The 16,334-nt window shown below is 47.3% G+C and overlaps 1 protein-coding gene across 14 annotated transcripts in view; it reads right to left on the bottom strand.

Moving 5' to 3' along the window:
• Bcorl1 (BCL6 corepressor like 1) overlaps positions 1 to 15,824 on the bottom strand; it is a 64,364-nt gene extending 48,540 nt beyond the window's left edge. For 2 of the 14 annotated variants that reach the window (XM_027433480.2, XM_035450079.1), the window contains exons 1-3: positions 15,751 to 15,824; positions 15,127 to 15,206; positions 7,959 to 8,055 (exon numbers count right to left, since the gene is read on the bottom strand). The gene's annotated coding sequence lies outside the window, so the exon portion shown is untranslated. Of the gene's footprint in view, positions 1 to 7,416; positions 7,475 to 7,958; positions 8,056 to 12,463; positions 12,531 to 13,983; positions 14,281 to 15,126; positions 15,207 to 15,750 lie in introns of those variants that run through there. The other 12 variants (XM_027433486.2, XM_027433485.2, XM_027433479.2 and 9 more) reach the window with 8 other exon arrangements.
• Positions 15,825 to 16,334: the final 510 nt, after the last annotated feature.

Genomic DNA, 16,334 nt, shown 5'->3' on the forward strand with positions numbered 1-16,334 from the left:
CTGTCCTGGAACTTGCTTGTAGACCAGGCTGGCCTCGAATCCACAGAGATCCGCCTGCCTCTGCCTCCTGAGTGCTGGGATTAAAGGCATGCGCCACCAATGCCCGGCTTGAAGGTTATCTTTTAACATTAGTAATAGGGTGATTTTAGAAAAAATTTGAACAAAGACCCCATCTGCTTAGCTTAGTAGTGCACATAATCCAAAGAGGACTGAGAGAGTTCAAGGCCAGCTTGGGCTACATAGGAAGACCTTGTCTCAAAAAATATGAGTCAATTCCCTAAAAGTCCTTGCTAATGAAGATATAGTCATTTGTTAGAGTATTTTGGAATATCCCTACATTAAAAAACAAATGGTTTAGTAGGGCAGTGGTGGTGTATCTTTAATCCCAGTACTCCGGAGGATCTCTGAGTTTGAGCCTGGTCTACAAACTGAGTTCCAGAACAGCCAGGGCTACACAGATAAACCCTGTCTTAAAAAAAGCAAACAAAAATTAACAAATTTAAAAACCCACAATGTTGCCTCGCCACACCTTTAATCCTAGTTTGAGGCCAGCCTGGTCCACAGAGTGAGTTCCAGGACAGTTAGAGCTACACAGAGAAACAGTGTCTCAAAGGAAAAAAAAAGGAACAATGATTCAGCTTGCTGGCTAATATACCCAATACTTTTTCATCTTCTTCTCTAGGAACTATTAGAGGAATCAGGCAATGGAAGGACCTATTCTTGCTGGAAGATGAATTTCAACATCAAGTAAAAGTTTTAATAGCTACCCTAAGTATCTGTAAGCAGCAGGTTTAGGCTCAACAAAAACATAAAAGGAAAGGTAGAAACAAGACAAAACAGAAGATAAAAACAAACATGTTCATGATGTAGTGTATGACAACCTAGAGAGCAAAGCTGACACCCAATGTCTCTACTTGTTGGAAATCATTTTCAAAATTTAATTTTACTCTGCGTGTGTGTGTGTGTGTGTGTGTGTGTGTGTGTGTGTGTGTGTGTGTGTGCGCGCGCGCGCGCGCGCGCGCACACACACAGACCAGAAGGTGACGACAATCCCTGGAGCTGGGGTGAGAGAGGTGGTTGTTGGCCACCTGATTTGGGTGCTGGGAATCAAATTTGGTTTTCTGTAAGAGCAGTACACACACTCTTACTTCATGAAATCTTGAAAATTGAACACTTTCTTGAATCGGAGACACTGTTTCCAAATAGTATCTTGGGTCTCAGCACCACACATTCTGATTGAGTAAGCCTAGGATTTTGTTTTGTTATATCCTGTCCAATCAAGTTGTGCTCACTATAAAGCACACAGGGAGGTGAACAGAAAAAAATTTACAGACACACATAGCACACACGCTTTCACACCAACCTGTTTTCACTCGAAGTACCCACATTGATATTCTCATCCTCTGCACCTTCTTTCTCTTTCCCTGCCCCCATAAGAACGATAATATAGAAGGCAAACTCCCATAAAGGAACTTGGAAGAACCCTGGTAATCTTGAATGACCCAGGAATCACAGGTACAAGGATATGAAATACCTCAAAGGATTTTCCCAGGTACCACAACCATGCAATTATTAAGAACAGCTGCACGACCCACAATTCAAATACTGGTCACTGCCTGGAAAGCAGTAAGTGGGACCACTGTAAACTCTCCTCACTTTGAGCCAATTAACTAAAAAGTCTTATGCTAAGGACAAAGAAGGACATGTTCCACAAGCTCAAAGCAGCAAGTATGTCTGAAAAAAAAAAAAAAAACAAGAGCTTTGCCATTTGGAAGGCTTATGCAGATAGATGAAGATAGACTGCCTGAGATCCTAGGAAACGCATCTAACAAGTAGGGTGCATAGAGTGTAGTCAGCGTAATGGTCACACTAGAATAGTGGAAACCAAGATGAGAGCAGACTAATGGGAGAGAAGCAACTTTAAAATTGTGAAAATAGCAGCTAAGCTGAAGATGAATAGGTAATAGAAGGGACACCATGATGTAGAGATCTGAAGGAAAAAGAAAGAAACAGATCCAAAAGAAAAGAAAATGTGCTAGAAAATAAGAGCAGGTATAGAAGGCATAAAAGAGAAGCCCATGGCATATAGCAATCAAACGGGAAAAGTGAAATAGGGGAACCTGAAATATTTCACCATCATGGGCCAAACTGAAATACTGTGGGGAAGCACTGTAGCTTTTTAGAAAAGGTTAGAGAGAATATGTTATCAACACAGGGAAGAAAATGTATATATAACAAGTTATAGCCCAATCCATGGTTGGGGGCACTAAGCGCAGCTCTAAAATGCAAAGATTTTACAAAAGGGCACAATTTTGCTTTGAAACGAAGATGCCAAAACAAGTAGATTTCACAACAATTAAAAGCAAAAGAATTGTCATCACTGTTTATGAGGAAGAGAAGAACATTAAGGGAGATAACAGAGCAAGAATATGACAAATATTTTACACTCAGGATGGCCTCAAATTCACTATGTAGCTGACTTGAATATTCATTGTGAAGCCTGGCCTTACATCTGTCCTTGGGACTATAGGTGTGGCTAGTAGACAATTTAAGGAGGTTTGGGTCAGTGGTGACTAATAAAGAAAGAAAACCAACTTCGGTTCCTACTGCTCCAATAGAAACGCAGAGCTTTGGCCAGGAGTGGTGGCGCACACCTTTAATCCCACCACTTGGGAGGCAGAGGCAGGCGGATCTCTGTGAGTTCGAGACCAGCCTGGTCTACAAGAGGTAGTTCCAGGACAGGCTCCAAAGCCACAGAGAAACCCTGTCTTGAAAAACCAAAAAAGAGAAAAGAAAAAGAAATGCAGAGCTTTGGGTAGGTAGCACTCCTATAAGGGAGAAGAAACCTTTAAAGAAGCACTTTAGGAAAAGCAGCATCATTGTTCTGCCTCCTTCCATGTATATTGAACAGGATATTAACACATTTGCCCATTAATACATACCCCAAACTTTAATACCAATGAGAATGTTTTTCCCATTTAAAGTGTTCTGTTTTAGTGACTTCCTATGGAAGGGCATTCTTTTATTCTGCTCCCTGACCCCTGTATCTATATCTGCTCACCTTTCCTAGCTACTTATCAGCTATCAGTACGTGAAACTCAAGTGGTGTAGACATGTCCCAATTGCTTTATTATGCTTCCCTTCATACAAAGTAGGTCCTTCTACCACCATATGTGATAGCTCACACACAAAGATCAACTAGAAGGTATCTACTCAGTAATTAATCAAGGAATGGGGACCTTTTATGCTCTTCATTTTGTCTGACTAAATCTATCCTAACACCTTCTAGCTCCCTTGTTTGTTTTTTGTCCTATCTGAATATTTGCACTGGTGTCCACCACCATGGATCAGACTTACGAGGCATATTGCATCCGCTTCCGCTTCCGCTTCCAAGATATCTTAATTCTTGTATTTAACAAGAAGGCTAAGGAATTGCCTGTATATGATTCTAGTGTGGATACCTTCACAGACTCTTTGGGTACCACCATGTTTAAAAACTGTACCTATAAACATTTATAAGGCTGGATACAAAGGAATGTTAACTGTCTATTAAACACATGAGAGCTTACTCATTCTGATGGAATTTAGTTATCTCCAATATAATCAACTTGGGAGGCTGGATAGCCATCTCAGTAACTAGGTGACCAAGGCTTACAATTTTCTACAGAGCTCCTGAGAATACTAACATGGAATTCTAAGAGCATTACATATACATCCTTTCAGTGTCTTCACTAATGTAGGTACTGAATCCCATGTTTTTAGTGGTGACTTGATATTCAGGGACATCCATAACCCATTCAAGACCATAGGTGTGGAGGTATTAAGCTACAACTTAGGAAGGTTAGGCAGGAGGATCTCTAGTTTTAGTCTAGCCTGAGCTACATGGCTAGTTCAGAGACAGCCTGTGACATATACTGAGACCCTGTCTCAAAAAAATGGGAAAAGAGGATGCAATCAGATAGCAGCATTATTAAACAGATGCATTCCAGGAGCAATAGCCTAAACTGTGGTAGACCTTAGAGAACAGTTCCCTCTCCCTTTGTTCAGCCATCTCAAGACCATCCCACTATATTCATTTATCACCACATCTACCAAACAACACATAGTACTCTCTATGAAGAACTGAGTATAGCACAGAAGCAGTTTACAAGGACCAGAGAGGATGAGGAAAACAAAAGTTGTCATGGTTTACTTACATTTTCAGACCATGAGATTGTTTTAGTTTATCTACACTCTGCCTTGATTTTTCCCCTATTATTCTAAGCACTCATTTCCATTTCCTGATGTAAAGAAACTGATTTACTCTATCTAAGGGAAATATATCATTGTATTAATACTTTATACTAAACCCAGGCTAGGCCAGGCAGTGATGGCTCACACCTTTAATCCCAGCACTCGGGAGGCAGAGACAGGCCAGATCTCTGTAAATTCGATGCTAGCCTGGTCTCCAGAGCGAGTGCCAGGACAACCTCCAAAGCTACAGAGAAATCCTGTCTTGAAAAGCCAATAAACAAACAAACAAACCTGGGCTCTAGCAATAAGATTTTGTATAACTCGGGCTAGAAGATGGCTTAGCAGTTAAGAATACTTCCAGAGGACTGGAGTTCCTTTCTGAGTACCTATGTCAAACAGCTCACAACTGCCTGGTAACTGTATCTCAAGGAAGTCCAATGCCCTCTTCTGTCCTCTGTAGGTACTGCACTCACTTGTATACACACACACACACACACACACACACACACACACACTCAAAGCATTCACGCATGCAAGCACAGAGGGAGAGGGAGACATACACACATGCACAGAATAAATCTTTAAAAAGATTTTGCACAACTTTTACATGTCACAAATAGCTAGAAAACTTAAGCATTGGTTTCCCTCCATCTTGATCTTCAGTAGATCCCTGAGAATGTTAGTGTATCTTTCACATTCCCAATATGAAGACTTGAATCATTTTTTCGATGAGTCTATGTCCTTCTTGTCATAGACTATGACAGTGGTCCTCTGTTGTCTTCATTTTAGTATACTGTATTTATGATATAAACTTTTCCATGAAAAAGGGAGTCCTCCTCTTCCAAGTTTTGCTTTTGTAAAACTCCCCTAGACCATGCACATTCATACATATTTGGAGACACTGTTATCAAGGTTTTTTTTTTTTTTTCTGTTCTCTTACCGGAGATGAGACTCTGCTATAACTACATATAGATCATGTATATAATTCATTTGAAGCTATGTTTTATTTTTATCCCTTTCATTACACAGTATTTGCTCAAAGAGTTTCAAATTACATAATGATTCACTCTACTACCCATCCAAAGGTTTACTAGCCCCATCCCAGTAGGGTCTAGCATGATATAAGGCACATAATATGGGGTCAAAAAATAGCTTGCTAAACTGTTAGAGAACCAAACCAGGCACCCTGGTAGAAAATATTAGTTAACTCTGGTACAATGGTGTATGCCTACAGTCCCCAATATTTAAGATACTGAGGCAGGAAGATCACTTGAACCCACAAGTGCAAGACCAGCCTGGACAATACAATGAGACCTTGTTTCAAAAATAAAGCAAAACAGGGCCAGTGAGATGACTCAATGGGTTAAAGTACTTGCCACCAAGCCTTATGACCTGAATTTGATCCCTGGGACCCACATGGTGGAAGGAGAGAGCCAACTACTGCAAGCCATGCTGCACACCCATGTACGTATACACACACACACACACACACACACACACACACACACACACAAAAAAAAAAAAAAAAAAAAAAAAAAAAAAACAGCACGGGATGAAAGCATTTCTATAACTGCCTTGCTCTCATATCAACTTTCTTTCTGCTTTATCTCTATAATGTAGATAATCACAAAACTAAAATAAAACTGTGAAGCAAAATAATAAAATCAACTCCCAACTATCTCAGTGTGATGCATCCGCAGCTAGTTTTGAAACCCAGGTGAATTATGGAATACCACTAGATGTGTGTTCAGGGAACAACCATAATATTTGCCTAAACAGAATAAAAATAGGCAGGTAAATTTCAGGGGTAGGGAGACAGGTAGAGAATAACAATGCATTTTCTAAGTCAAAGAGAAATTGTTAATTTGTCAGCCAATCTGCTATTTTCAATTGGCCTGTCATCAGTCTCTCCCTATATTGGCATAGCTAACAGAGACCAATTGTTGACACCAAAGTCCACTCCAGCTGCAGAGAGATCTACTTTGAAGGCCACTGTTTTTCCTTTACCCAGAAGTTCGTTTTGGGGAACCCAGAACTTTCTTCAGTATTATTCCCTCCCATTCAATCACTGATGAGCATCTTTATCACAAAAGCACATCGGCTCCAGGTTCTATCAGCTTTCACAGAATTTCCAGAGACAGCTAGAAAGCCTAACTAGCCATAAATTAACACAACAGCCCTTCACTTTGGGCTGGAGGCATGACTAAGTGGTTAAAAGCATATATTGCTCTTGCAGAGGACCCTAGTTAAGTTCACAGCACTGACAGCATGCAGTTTCATGGAATTTGATACCTCTGGACCCCATGGGCACCTGCACTCACATACACATACCCAACACAACACACACACACACACACACACACACACACACACACACACACACACACACACACACCTAAAAATAAAGGGGACTAGAGAGTTGGTTCAATTGCTAAGAGAACTGGTTGCTCTTCTAAAGGACCCAGGTTTGATACCCAGCACCCACATGGCAGCTCACAACTGTCTTTACCTCCAATTCCAGGACACCAAGCATGCAAGCAGCACACAGACATAAATGCAGGCAAAACACACACATACACAAAATGAAATTTCAAAATAGATGAAAGGTTAGAGAGATGGCCCAGCTGTTAAGAGCATCTTCTGCTCTTGTAGAGGACCTGGGTTCAGTTTCCAGCACCCACCCACATGACATCTCACAACCATCTGTACCTCCAGTTCCAAGGATTCCAATGCTCTCTTCTGATACTATGGCACCAGGCATGCACATGGTGCACACACATACATTCAGGCAAGCACTCACACACATAAATAAAAATAAATAAATCTCTAAAAATAAACATTTTTAAGTGGTTATTTGAAAATGCATAAATCTAAAAACAAAAAAGTGGTATCGTGTGCACATGCATTCACTACACACGCATATGTGTTTAAGGTCAATGTCAAGTGTCATCTTCAATTGCTCTCTACTTTTTTTGAGATAGTCTTTCTCTGAACCTAGAAGTCAGTAGCAGACCTAGAGATCTGACTGTTTCTACCTCTCCAGCCCTAGCATTACAGGCACATCACAATTCCCAGATTTTACATGGGCACTAAGAATTGAACTCAGGTGCTCATATTTGAGCAGCAAGCACTTTACCAACTGGACCATCTCCCAAGGCCTTTTTTTAAAAAAATAAAGGTTACCTGAAGCCCAAAAGATCCCTTAAAGTTTCAACTGGATATACAGTCTTCAGTTCCTCTCCTGAAATAGTAAGTAGTGTCATGGCACAGCTGTTAAAGCAACTACCACTCTCACCTCAGAGGTAAATGCAGCAATGAGTTAAGGTGTTAATTCTTACCACGTAGTAAATGCTGGGTGTATACTAATTAAAGAGGACTGTAGAGAAAAATGACAATGGGCTAAGATACTAGGGGGGTAATAGAATGAATTTTTGTTTTTATTCGGCCACTGTATATGTTAAGTAACACCATAAGATACAATAAGAAATTTTAGTTCTAAAAATAGATCCCACGTGTTAAGTATATTAGCAGTTACTACATACATTTTCTCTTATATAATTTTAATCATCTACAATGTTAGTATCATCTCCATTATCTAGATGAGAACACCTCGGCTCAAGAAAGTTAGCGACTTGTTTCCTGCCGTATTACTAGGAAGCTGAAGAACAAGGACTCTAGCACAGGTCTGTCTTTGAAGCAGTAGATTAATTAGGATGCAAGCTCACCTGGGCATGGTAGAGCCAAGTTCAACTGAGTAAAGAGTCTTCACGAGAAAATATATTCAATCGTCTCACAGATCCAAGTATTCAGTGCATCTTCTCCCTGGGATTACATTTGTCGAATTACACATTTCACAAAACTCAGAAAAAGAAAATTTTCTTGCTGTCCTCATACCCCTTCATTAAGAAAATTCTACTGTACCCTTAAATGAAGCCAACACTGAGATTTCTAGACACACCTTAGTAATGAGGTAAGCAAATTTTGTTTCTTAGCAGATAGTAAAGAAGCCTCAAACACAAAGCTACTGCCCCGTAGAATTCAGTACTTCCCAAATCTTTAGCCCAAGTTAAACTCTTCTACTTCAAATTAAGTCACATTTTGCCTTATTTAACTCTATTGGGGAAATCTAAAAATTACTGCATTTTACTAACAAAAAGCCACAATTTCAAATTCATCACAATTCATCTACCAGGGAAAATACAACCTTGACATTCGGCCTGCAGTTTACTTTAAAAAAAAAAAAAAGAGGTGGGGCTTAGTACCTCACACCTTTAATCTTAGTTAGCACTTGGGAGGTAGAGGCATAGGCAGGCATCCTGGTCTTCAGGGACCCTGTCTCACAAAAACAAAACAAAACAAAATCAAAAACCTAAAATCCCCCCCTCAAAAGATCCAGGGTATTCTTCTCTTGGAGTCGTCCCACACACACACACACACACATACACACATACTCACACTCAGAGGAGTTTTTTTTTCACTGTTCCTTAACAAATCTACTCTTACTCTGCTAAAAAAGATCAGTTTTTACATGTTTTATGAGGAAAGAGTTGCTACCGCTTTACAAAAAAAAAAAAAAAAAAAAAAAAAAGGAAAATCTACAAAAGCTTATTGGGATTATGGGGGAAGTAACAGAGTTAAGTTTTCCCCTTGACCAGAACACAACTTTAGTTCACTGAAGAATGTTTTCAACATAAAAGACTATTTTAAAGTTATGAATAGCAAGAAAGGATATGATTTAGAAAGAGGATGATTTCCTACATTTTATAAATTGGCATGAATAATGCCTGGCTCATATAAGAGATCATATAAAATACTGCCCTAGAATCCCCTAGTGACAGAAAGGTAGATTACTCATTTCCTCCCTCTTTAACTGTCCTGACACTAAACACTCAAGCAGATACAGACTCAAACTGATTTCCAATGCTAACATTAAGAAATCTCCTTTCCTTCTTTAAAAAAACCCCTCAGGTCTAAGTGCTCCCCTCTCCTTCACATTCATTCTCCTTCAGTTTAATTAAGTAACATGTTTCACTTGCCCTGCTCTCTCCGTTCCCTAGTGTTCATTCCCACCCAAACTCAACATGGAATTTTCACCATGGTTTCTCAGAGGATAGCTGGCCCTGGGAAAAAGCTCTATGCATCTAACAGTCAACCCAATCAGTCCCAGACAGCTCCAACTAGAATTCATGAACCAGTGTAAATGTCCAGTCAAACCTCTTCTTGGTGCCCTTAACTGCACCCTCCAATTCTGGCTCAAGGCTCTCAGGACCCTCTTCTTCATCCTGTTTCACTCTGGAATTTCTATCACTTGCCTCCTTATGTCTAGGATTCCTCCCACTTCCAGACTGGAAAAAGTGGTGGATTCCCAGTTTCTCCTATTCTCCATTCTATTTGAGACTAAGACTCCTTTTCCCCATTCAGAATCCTTATATTCATCAGGATTTCCTAAGAAAGGCTTCAGCTTAATTAATGTCAAGTCTCTGATTCCTGAGTCCTCCCATAGTAGTGGCTATCAAAAGTGAATCTTTACAGCCCTTAATACCAGCTCCATACAACATCTGAATGCTTCTCTCCTACAGCTCTTTACTACTCTCCTTTTCTTTCACATTGTGGAGTCTTTTTCTGTTTCAACATTTAGGCTTGAACTCGGGTCATCACACATGCTAGGCAAGCATTCTAGATGCCCAGCCCATACTGTGCATTTAAAAGTTTTAACATGTATACTACCTTTACTTCTTTATGAGTAAACATATTTATACTTCTCTCTAAATCCAGTTTCTCCCTAGCCCTATTTTTATCCAAGATTTTCTTTCTTGCTCCAGCAATTCTAGCACTAAAGGGTAAAGAGCCCTAAGGGTTCTTCAAACTCTTTGGAAAACATTACCCTGGAGATTTCGAGGTGCTGCTTTCTCTTTAGTTAGACCTGACATGAGAACGGTGATGGTCACCACCTTCCTTTCCCCCTTCACTGTCCTGCAGACCCTCTTTCCAACTTGTTTTGCCTTCCTTCTTTCTAGTGGCAAAACTCTTTCTCCCTGTGATTCTGTTTCTGTCAGCAAAGCTCTTCCCTACAGCTCATAGTACGGACTGATCATGCCTTGAGGTCCTCTGCCACCATTACCAAGCATTTACTTGCGTGTGTAGTGAACTGGATCCCCAATAAGGCACAGGTACACACTCCCAGAGAAGCCCCCTTTGCTTACCAAGAGCCTCTGAGTCAGTGAGGAAGAAAAGGATCTCTTTCCCTGCCCCCCCCCACCTTCCTTGGAAAATCAAAACAAACAGCCAGATCCATGAGTGCTCTTGGTTCAGCCCCCATTTCTTCTAGAACTTCCCTCTACTTTGAACAATACGGACTCCAGCCAAGCAGGCTAGGACTCACTTAGCTTTCCTCTGCCCTATCCCAACAATTAACCACCCCTTCCTTATTGCACTGTTTCAGAGAACTAGTCTACTTTTAACCCAGTCTTCTGCATCCCTTCCTCTATCAAGTAGGTATCTAGTTCTCTTCATCTCAGAGTCAGAACAAAAAGAAACTTACATTCTCATCCTGCAAAGCTGGTATGAGTCAGACACACACACACACACACACACACACACCCTCGGCCCCAGACAGGGTTTCTCTGTAACAGCACTGGCTGTCCTGGAACTCATTCTGTAGACCAGGCTGGCCTCTAACTCACAGAGATTCACCTGCCTCTGCCTCCTGAGTGCTGGGAGAAAAGGTGTGCACCACCACCATCCAGCAAGAGACAGACTTTTAAAAGTCAGTTTTAGAGTGACTTTCCCTTGATTGGCCCATGTGGTTGTATCTTGTCCGCCCCCCCACTACCCCCCTCCCGCCGCCGCCTCTCTTTTCATTAATGCCTGTGCTTAAGTATATGTGAAAAATCCCTTTTAAGAAGACCTGTGGCTCTCATCTCTCAGATCCACCTCAAGACAGTGTCCTCAGGTGCAAAAAGTACGTGCTACCAATATCCTCAACTACTCAACATGGCCATGTCAGTCCTCAAGTAGATCATGGAACTTTAGATTCTTTTAATTTGACTAAATCCCCTGTTGCTCCCCCAGTCTTTCTTGCTACCTTTGCTTCTCAACCTTCCACTTCCTTCTGGAGCCTCTGGGTGATTCTTGGAATGGGATTACCTCGTTTAATCCCCACTGGAATCTTGTAAGTTTCTTTCCTACAGACTGTCATCTTCAGTACCACATGGTGACATCACATTCAATTCAAGTACCCTAAAACTCTGCCAAAACATCCTTAGCTATGCCACTTACACAGTGTCCCCAATAAGAAAGGGCCCTCAATCCCAACATTCAAGAGCAGGACATACTAAACAGAACAGCACAAGATGGCCACTAAAAAAAAAATAACTCCCTTCCATCCTTAGAATTTTATTATGAACCTAATCAACTCAACTCCAAATTCATGCCCCATTTCTTTCCCCACGAAATGTTTCTGCAGTGTGATTATGAAAAATAGCCTTCTAAGTTGAAAGAAGCATGGGACTAGCCCCTGCAGTCTTCAAGCGTACCCCAGAAAGTCTGATCAAAGCTATCTGCAACTGGACTCTACCCTCTGTGTCATGGGGACGACCTCCAAATCGCCTTGAAAGTATTCATCTGGGGCTTGCTTTACAGGCCCCCTTCCCGCACTCACGCAAAGAGCCCCAAAACGCTGGGCTAGAAGAATGCTCACCAAGTGAAGGCTGCCCTTACTGTCTACTCTAGAAAACAGCAAGAATGAGAAAGTACCACCACGTCGACAGTTTGATCAGGCAACCTTGAAAATTTCAAAACAATGCAACAAAACCAGTGCTTCTAATACGGAGAGGAGAGGGGAGCCTCAGTGGAACAGAAGGACACCCCCACCGGCCTTTGGTGCTGGGCCTCCTGCGTTTGTAGCGTGCTTCTCTCCCGCCTTCCCCTCGACCACATCTTTCGATACAACAATCTCCTGCACCTCCATAACACGAAAACCCCAGCCTTGGTGCGGCCGGCTCCTCCCAGCCTTGCCCGGACGTCCCTCTGGCCCAGCCTTCCTCTCCGCGGGACCCCGGCAAGGAGGGCCCCCTCCACCGTCCAGTTCACCTCGTTATCCCTTTCCTGGCCTCCGGGCGTCCCCGCAGGGCTCCGTCCCGACACCTAACCCTCCGGGAGCCAAGCCCACGAGGCCCGTCGCGGGACCCACCTCCCCCTTCCTTCTCCCTGCACCTCGTCCTCCACGCACCGGGCCCCCGGGGCTCCTCGTCGTCGTCGTCCTGGCTCGTACCGCCCCCCGTCGGGGACTCCACCCCCAGCCTGCCCCCGCCCGCGGAAAGGCCCCCTCCCCACCGCGCGCCGCCCGCGCCCTCTGCCCCGGCACGGGACTCTCTTTGGCCTCGGTTCCCCGCCCAGAAGCGGCGGCGGCGGCGGCGGCGGCGGCGGCCCCAGCAGGAGCAGCAGCGGCGGCGGCGGCGGCGGCGGCACCACCAGCGCCGCCCCGGCCCCGCCCGCCGCCCGCCGGAGCCCCACGCCCGCCCCGCCCGCCCCGCCGCCGGACTACTCCCCCCTGAAGACCACCACTAAGCCCCCCCACTCCCGGGCCACGATCTGCTCGAATCCAGCTCCGCTGGGCCTGCTGTCCCTTCCTCACGCCCCTTAGGAACCAGGGTGGGGGAACCCTGGGGTTCGCGGCCATCCCTCTCCCTCCTTCTCCAGGGGCCAGGGGATTGCCCCTGATCCCGAAATCCGGCCCCGTAACCGGAGCCTCCCTCCTTTCCAGCCCTCGGCTTTCCTCTCAGACCCCTTGCCTTCAGGCCTGGCGCGAAGCGGGTTGAGGGCTTGCAAGCCGAGTCTCCCACCAGGCTTGCCGGGGCCAGTATGAATTGCCCCCATCTCATCCTCCTTCAATTGGAGCACCCTCCCCGCCTCGCCTGGCCCGGTAGCCCCCGCCCCTAGAGCGAGGGCAGCGGAGCCTGGGCGCTCCGAAGTCATCCCCCGCCTTTTTTCCAGGGACTCGGATAATTGCCCCTGCCCCCATCACAGCACTCCCACTCCCGAACCCAGGCCCCGCCGCCACCTAGGGGTACCCCTTACCCTATGGTTCCTGCACCCCAGAACAGGGGAGAAAGCAACCCTGAGAGCACCCGTCGCACCTCCATCTCTAAGGTTGGAGAGCATTTTCTCCCGGTCTCTTCAAGACTTCATCACGGACACCCCCCCCCCCAAAAAAAAATAGCAAGCCCTTTCTCGCCCTACCCTGTTGGCCAGGTTCCCTTCGGATCGTCGGATCCTTGGATCAGGGTTTGGGGCCAGGTACTTCCAAGACCGTAGCCTCCACCTCCCTTTCTGTAGAGTGGGGTAATTCCTATGGTTCCCCCCTACAGTAGCTAACGACCCCCGTTTCCATGGAGACCCCCGCCCAGCCAAGAGGAAGACTCTCTTGGATCGTGGAGAACAAGTCTCACCTGGCTAAAAGAGAAGGAGGTCGAAAAGGGAATAGGGCAGGGCACGGATGGGGTACGAAGGTGGGAAGTGGAGGGGAGCTGTCCCGAAGGGAGGGGCGAGCACAGAGAGAGCTCCAGGGAGCTCTACGTCCGGGGACACCGAGAGGACGGCGCCCCCGGGGGGCAAGCGGAGAGGCTGAGGGCAGAGGAACGGACAGGGTTGAGGAAAGGCTTAGGATAGCAAGAAGCGGGTGGGGAAATACGAAAAAGCCGGGGAGTCAAAAGGGGTGGAGGGGTTGGGGGAGAGAGAAAAAAGACGCACCTGTTCCCGGGTCGGCTCCGCAGGGAGGCTCAGGCCGCCACCCGAGCTCCCTCTCACCCTCTTTGAACCACCACCCGCCTAACACTGCTGGGATCCGATGCCCCCCTCCGCCCCTTATCGCCACCGACCTCCTTCTCCTCTCACGGCGGCGGCGGTCGGACTCTAGGAACTGAGAGGAAGAAGGGAGGGCTCAGCAAAGCCGAGGAGAGACAGAGCCACACACTGGCAGCGCCGCGGCGAGCGAAAGAGTGAGGGGGAGAGCGGTGTGTGTGTGCCTGTGTGTGTGAGAGAAGCCTGGTGGAGTGGGTGCCGGTCGCAGAGCTCGACGGGAAGTGGAGTCCGGCCTTGTTCGCGGGCGGCGCCAGCCAGCGCTGAAAGATACTACAACTCCCAGAATGCTCCCTAGGCGGGGGGGGGGGGGGAGGAGGAGGCGAAGGGAGGGAGCAAGCATGAGAGGGAGGGACTAAAGCTGGGAGCAAGCGGCGGCGAAGGGGGCAGAGCCAAGCAGCCCCGGTGACACTGGGAGGGGAGGGGAGGGGAGGAGGAGGAGGAGGGGATCGCTGAGAGAACCCAGCGGATTCCGGAGAGGGAGGCAGTGGTAGCTGTAGCAAGCTGGGCAAAAAGATAGACTCCCAAGAAAGGCGGAGGCACTCAATCCGCGGGGCTCCAAGAGCTCCACGCCCCCCACCCCGACGCCCCTCAAGAGGGAGGTTGAGGAAGGGAGATGATCGGGGTACTGAGGCCAGAGCGTCGGTTGTCTGCCTTCCTTCCAACGTTCTCCACCTTATGCCCCGACCTGACTTTCTCAGGCCACTAGTGACAGAACCAGTGTGCAAATGACTCTTTGAACACATCCCCAGACCTCCCCTGCCCCGGTACCACAGAGCACACGTATTCAGTCCCCTTTTCCCAGGAGCCCGAGGGAGGCTCCCCTTGCAAGCAGGGTGTGACTCTTCCATTCTTCCCGCACCCCCCCACCGTCGTCGCCACCCTCCATCTCCTTCCCCGGAACCCTCCCCGAAGCTGGGGCTCGCCTTTCTCTCCCCTAACAGGGAAGAATCCGTTGGGGGAAGGCGACTACTCGCCCCTACTCTTATCCTGGGCCCCAACCCACCAGCGTCCCCTTAGCGTTGTCCCCCTCACCGAAGTAATAGTGGGGGCGAGCGGAGTTGAACTGGCGTCTACTTCTCCTCTGACACTAGCTGTCCTTCGCCACGCCGACCCTGTAGAAAGATATAGAAGCACATTAATGCTCCCGTAACCCACCCTCCACCTTCGAGTCTCCACAGACATGGTTCACAGTAAAGAGGTTGGTGTTGGAAGTGAGCTGAGAGTAAATCCCAGTCCTCAAACCCCATTCTAGTCAGGAAAATCCAGGGATCCGTCCTTTTCCTTAAAAGCCCTCAAAGACCCTGGAAGGGAGGGTGAAATTATCTAAACCCCAGTGTCCACACGACGCCAAGCGACGTTACCTCACATGAATAGGATACAAACTAGGCTGTCCCCAAGGGAGGAAAAAGTGCAACCCCCGACGCCTTCCACCCCTCAAATGCATACCCCTAGGAGATCCAGATGGCCAAGGATGAGGGGGAGAAGAAGGGGTGCTGAAAGAGTGAAAGGATTGTGGTGGGGAGGGTCCGCGGCCCCCAAAGAGCAGAATCCAGATGCTAAGAGGTGGGTGGGGGGTGCGGCATATTGCAGACGGCGTCTTTCCTCAGTTTTCCGGGAATCGCCACGGAACACCGTCTAACACTGGGAGTTGCTTACCAGTCAGTCCCCTAACCCCATTTGTGCGCATAAGGCGACCGGAGCTCAGCCGAGAAGCCCGGGCACAAACTCCGCGGAAGCTGGCCTTCGCCGCCGCCCGCCGCCGCCGCCGCCGCCGGCGCTGCCTCGGGCCTCCCTCCCTCCCTCCGCTCCTCTCGGCCGCAGATCTACCTTCGCCCCCGGCCGAGGCCAGACCCCGCTCGCAACTCCACGCCCCTACTCCACCCCCTGCTCTCCCTCCCCTCGCCCTCTCCTCGCCGGTCGGGCCCAGCCCCTAGCGCCGCCCCGCCCTAGCGCTCGGTCCAGAGCCCAGCAAGTGCCCCCGAACTCGCCCCCCGCCCCACGCCCAGGCCAGTCAGGCCAGGCCTGCTTCCCCCCCTCCCGCCGCGCCCCGCCCCCCGAATCCACGTCCCACTTCGCCACCCAACTCGGCCCGGTCCGGGTTCGGCCCTAGCCCACGCCACCGGAGTCCGTGGTTCGGTCCGGTGTACGGTCACCCACCCCGCCCTTGCCTGGGTGCCGGCCTGCGTGCCCTCGCTAGCCCGCCCAAGCGCGCGGTCCGGGTCGGGGTGCCGGCCTCGGTC

This window comes from Cricetulus griseus, chromosome X (assembly GCF_003668045.3).
Source record: "Cricetulus griseus strain 17A/GY chromosome X, alternate assembly CriGri-PICRH-1.0, whole genome shotgun sequence".
Taxonomy (NCBI): Eukaryota; Metazoa; Chordata; class Mammalia; order Rodentia; family Cricetidae; genus Cricetulus; species Cricetulus griseus.